The 5763-nt window shown below is 36.0% G+C and overlaps 1 long non-coding RNA gene across 1 annotated transcript; it reads right to left on the bottom strand.

Annotated features, from left to right (window-relative positions):
* Positions 1-2299: 2299 nt before the first annotated feature.
* LOC117086764 lies at positions 2300-4956 on the bottom strand. Its single transcript, XR_004438568.1, has 3 exons — positions 4433-4956; positions 4014-4086; positions 2300-2568 (listed from the first exon to the last, which is right to left on the bottom strand). It is a non-coding gene; the product is annotated as an uncharacterized LOC117086764 (long non-coding RNA).
* Between the last annotated feature and the right edge of the window lie 807 nt (positions 4957-5763).

Raw genomic sequence — 5763 nt, 5'->3', positions numbered from 1 at the left:
GAAAATTCTGAAAGCCAAAGACAAGGAGAAAATCTTGAAAGCAGCAAGAGAAAAATGACTTGTCATTCACAAGGGAACTCCAATAAGATTAATAGCTGACTTCTTATCAGAAATAATGGAGACCAGAAGGTAGGGACATAATATATTCAAGTGCCCAAAGAAAAATATAATCAACCAAGTATCCTATATCCAGGAAAGTTCTCTTTCAAAAATGAATGTGGAATAAATTCCCAGATAAACAAATGCTGAGAGATTTTTTTTTTGCTAGGACATAGACTACTAAAGGAAGTATAGTATTTATTTAACACCAAAGAAAAAAACACCAAAGAAAATTCTTCAGGCTGAAAGCAAGTGACCCCAGATAGTAATGTGAATCCACACAAAAAAACAAAGAACATTGGTAAAGGTAATTATGTAACTATAAAAAGACTATAAATGCAAATTTCTTCTCCTTTCTTCTCTCTACTGATTTTAAAAGCAATTGTGTAAAACAATATGCATATAATATATCGTTGGTCTCAAAACATATAGAAATGTAATATCTTTGCCAATAATAGCAACAAGAATGTGGGTGGGAGCAAAGCTGTACTGGGCTAAGGAAATGACTCCAGATGGTAGCTTGACTCCACAGGAACAAATGAAGAGAATCAGAAATGATAGATAAGAGGGTTAATATTAAAAAAGCCGTAACTATATAATTGCTGTCTTTTATTAACTTGGTTTCTTTAAAAGACATAACATTATATAAAGTAATCATTATAACAATGTATTGCTTGGCTTATAACATTTATAGATGTAATATGTATAATAATAATACCATAAAAAGTGGGGAAAGGGAATAGAGCTGTGTAAGAGTGATATATCTATATCTCACTGGAGTTAAGTTAGTATAAATCTGAAGCTGATTCTGATAAGTTAAGATGTATATGTAAGCCCTAGAGTAACCCCAAGGAAATAACTCAAAAATATAGTGAAAACAATCATTAGAGGAGATGTTATGCCCAGACCGTTTATTCCCCGAAGAAGACCACCAGAGTCCAGAGTCAAAGCCAAGCGTCAAGGATCTTTACTGCAAGTTCAAACTTGGTCCCTCTGCTCTATAGCATACAAGAGGGCCCCGAACAATGCATGTGCTCGCTTTTTATAGCCCGATGTAAACAGGATAAAAAGGGAACTAATAAATAAAAACTAATTTATTAGTTCCTCAACTAATAAAAAGGGAATTCTTTTGGTTGCAGCATTACAATTGGTTAACATTTTAAGTTATACATTTAGCAGTTTTTTTATTGGTTCCCGTGCTTTCAGTAAAACCACTCCACGAACGGTTGTGACCTTATCGGGGACTCTCCAGGTGGTGTTTGTACTGGGCCCAGGAAGTTGAGACAAATGGAGGAATGTTTGTACTGGGCCCAGGAAGTTGAGACAAATGGAGGAATGTTTGTACTGGGCCCAGGAAGTTGAGACAAATGGAGGAATGTTTGTACTGGGCCCAGGACTGAGATATATGGAGGAATGTGTTTGTACTGGGCCCAGGACTGAGATATATGTTTGATTTCTTACAGAATTAAAATGTTACACTAGAAAATACTCATTTAATACAAAAGAAAGCAGTAAAAGAGGAATAAAGAAACAAAAAAGATATGCAAAATATAGAAAATAAAAAGTAAAAGGAAAGATAATATCTAATAGGAATGAAGCAAACAATTCAACTCAAAGGCAGAGATTATTAAACAGAATAAAAATTACAAGATTTGCTCCATGCAATTTATGGGAAATACACTTTAAATCCAAAGATACAAACAGATGGAAAGTGGGGGCTAGAAAAAGGTATTCTAAGTAAATAATAACCAAAAGAGAGTTGAGCTGGCTATACTAATGTCAGACAAAATAGACTTTAAGTCAGATATGTTACAGGAGACAAAAGAATATTATACATTGGTAAATGGGTCAATCCATCATGAAGATGTCATAATTATAAACATATTTGTACCTCATACCAGAGCTCCAATATATATCAAGTAAACAGAGAATTAAAGGGAGAAAGGCACAATTCTACAGTAATAGGTGGAAACATCAATACTCCACTTTCAATAATGAATAGAACTACACAGAAGATCAATAAGGAGATGAAACACTTGAACAACACCATAACCAACTAGACCCAACAGACTTATGCAGAATCCTCCACACAAAAACAGCAGAATACACATGTATCTCAAGTGCATATAGAACATTCCACAGTATAGACCGTATCATAGGTTACAAAACAAGTGTCAACCAAAAAAATCAAACTCTGTAAGATATTTGAAGAGATTTATTCTGAGCCAAATATGAGTGACCAGTGGGCTATGACACAGCCCCACGAGATCCTGAGAGCATGTGCCCAAGGTGGTCAGCTACAGCTTGGATTTATACATTTTGAGGAGAAATAAGGCATCAATCAGTATGTGTAAGATATACATTGATTCAGTCCAGAAAGACAGACAACTCAAACTGAGGCTTCCAGGTTGTAGGTAGATTCAAAAGATTTTCTGATTGGCAATTGGTTGGAAGAGTTTCTCTAAAGACCTGGAATCAATAGAATGGGGTGTCCGGGTTAAGATAAGGGGTTATGGAGACCAATATTCTGATTATGCAAATGAGGCCTCCAGGAAGCAGGATTCAGAGAGAATAGACTGTAAATGTTTCTTATTAGACTTAAGAAGATGCCAGACTCTTAGTTAATTCTCTCTTGGATCAGGAAAAAGACCTGGAAAGGGAGGGAGATTCTCTATAGATGTAGATTTTTTCCACAAGAGACAGCTTTGCAAGGCCACCTCAAAATATGTCTCAGAAACATATTTTGGGGTAACATACTTTGATTTCTTTCAGGGCCTGCTATCTGTCATGCTGGTATCTTATTGCTACAGAGAGTTTGTTTTGTCAGTCTTAAGGTCTGTTTTAATGTTAATGCTGGTCAGCTGTGCCTGCATTCCAAAGGGAGGAGGATATAACCAGGCATGTTTGACTCCTTCCCATCATGACCTGAACTAGTTTTTCAGGTTAACTTTAGAATGCCCTTGCCATAGAAGAGGGGTCCATTTAGTTGTATGGGGGTTAGAATTTTAGTTTTGATTTACATAAGTCTCAACGATTTAAAAATGCTGAAATATACGAAGTATCTACTTCAACTGCAATGGAAAGAAACTAGAATTCAGTGACAGAAGGCAAACTGAACATTCCCAGACACATGGAAAATAAAAAACACATTCCTAAATGACCTCAAGATGAAAGAAGAAATCAAAAGGTAAATTAGAGAATACCTATAGGAGATGTGTTTTCTTGCATCGTATATAGTGTCCTAGCCCATCAGCAATGCTACATTCCGGAGAGGCGCATAGCTGTTTAATTGAACTGCTGTCTTCTCAGGGCTAAGAGACTGACTAAAGAGATACGGGATTATATATTTTAACGTGTTCTTTTCTGTCTATCCCAATTTATCTTTCCACTTCTTAGTCTGTCTCTATCTAATAACCTCTAAGCCAAATCTCTCCAAAGTGAACAAGCTGGCTTTTAATATATAAAACTTTTTTTTAAGTTTCAAAGTGAGGACTGAAGGAAATCAAAATATTTTACCTCAAAATATTTTTTAAACATATTTTTGAATAGTTGCCACAGGGCCAGCTGATTGAAATAGCCCTGCAAAGCTGGCTTTTGAGGAGAAATTTGCATCTGTAGAGAATCTCCATTAATGCATCCAGATCTTCCTTTTCCAGGCCTTTCCTGAATCTAGGAGAGACTGACACCTTTGAAAGTCTGAAAAGAAACATTTATCATCTATTGTCTCTAAGGGCTACTGCCTCTGAGGCTTCATCTACATAACAAGACCCCCTGTGCTAGCCAAGCCTCTTCCTTTGTCCCTCTTATAACTTGTCTTGCCAATAAAACCAGATATACCAACATAATCTGTTTTTGCCCATGCTCTGAGACTGTGTCATTTCTATAACCTCAAGATGGTATATAAGCTTCTGTACCTCATTAAGGGTTTGGACCTTACTCTGAAGGCTGCCTTGTGCACATTTTAAATAAATGTGTAGGCCTTTTCTCCTATAAAAAAGAAAAGAAAGAAAATACCTTTAGACAAATGAAAATGAAGACACAACATATCAAAACTTAGGCATATACCATTTTAATGTAGACATATATCACTTTAATACAGGCATGTACCACTGCCAGCATTGGTTAGAGTCAGTAACCTAACCTTCCCCCTTAAGACACTAGAAAAAGCAGAAAAGAACAAACAAAACCTAAAGTAAGCAGAAGGGAGAAAATAAGAGCAAATAGAGCAGAAATTGATGAAACAGGAACAGAAAAACTATAGAGAAAATCAATGAAGCAAAATCTGGATATTTGACAGCACAAACAGAATTGACAAGTATGTAGTTAGACTGACCAAAAAAGAATGAGCGAAGACAGAATCTGAATTGAAAGAGTGGACATTACCACCAACACTGCGAAAAATAAAAAAGATGAGAAAGCATTACTATAAACAAATTGTACCATAATACATTTTATAATTTAGATAAAATGGACAAATTCCTAGAAAGACACTAATTATCAACACTGACTCAAGAAGAAATAAATAATCTGAACAGACTTAAAACAAGTAAAGTGACCTGAATTTGTAATCAAAACAATAACCACAAAGAAAAGTCCAGACCCATGTGTCTTCACTGGTGCATTCTATTAATATTTAAAGAAGAATTAATACCAAATTTTTATTAACACCTCCAAAAAATAAGAGGAAGGAACACTTCCCAACTTATTCTATGAGGGCAATATTACCCTGATACTGAAACTAGACAAAGATATCACAAAGAAAAAAGAAAAAAAACTACAGACCAGTATTTCTTATGACTATGGACTAAAAAATCCTCAACTAAACACTAGCAAAACAAACACAGTAACATATAAAAAGAATTATACATGACAACAGAGAAGAATTTATTCCAGGAATGAAAGGTTTGTTTACACATCCAAAAATCAATTAATGTACCATACCAAAAGAATAAAAAACCCAAATCACATGATTATCTCAACAATTTCAGAAAAAAAATTAGACAAAATCCAACACTTTTTGACCATAAAAAACCCTCATCAGGACTTCTGATTTCTGGCCCAGCATGAAAAGAGTTTTAAAGTCATCATTCTGTTATAAACAGGTAAAAAGCTGAACAAACTGAAAAAAATCAACAAGTCTTCTTAGATCTGTCAGAGAAGTGAGGTCTCAGGGAAAATTAGTGTCCTCAAAATTGGAGAGAAAGACAGGTGGATGCAGGGAATCAAAACAGTGGAGCAGAAACTCAAAATGAGAAACTTCCACAGAAGCCAGTAATGGGTTAGGAAAACCCAATTGCTAGAGGCTCAGTGTGGACAAGTCTGATAGTTAAAAAATAAAAAAGGATGGGCATGTGGCTCACACCTGTAATCTCAGCACTTTGGGAGCCAGAGCTGGGCAGATCACCTGAGGTTGGGAGTTCAAGACTAGCCTGACCAACATGGAGAAACCCCATCTCTACTAAAAATACAAAATTAGTCAGGTGTAGTGGCGCATGCCTGTAATCCCAGCTACTCGGAGGCTGAGGCAGGAGAATCGCTTGAACCTGGGAGATGGAAGTTGCAGTGAGCTGAGATTGCACCATTGCACTCCAGCCTGGGCAACAAGAGCAAAACTCCATCTCAAAACAAACAAACAAACAAAAATCACAACTCCTCTGGGGAGCC

Source organism: Trachypithecus francoisi, unplaced genomic scaffold (assembly GCF_009764315.1).
Source record: "Trachypithecus francoisi isolate TF-2019V2 unplaced genomic scaffold, Tfra_2.0 Lachesis_group10, whole genome shotgun sequence".
NCBI classification, from domain to species: Eukaryota; Metazoa; Chordata; class Mammalia; order Primates; family Cercopithecidae; genus Trachypithecus; species Trachypithecus francoisi.
This window is presented reverse-complemented; position numbering and strand designations above follow the sequence as displayed.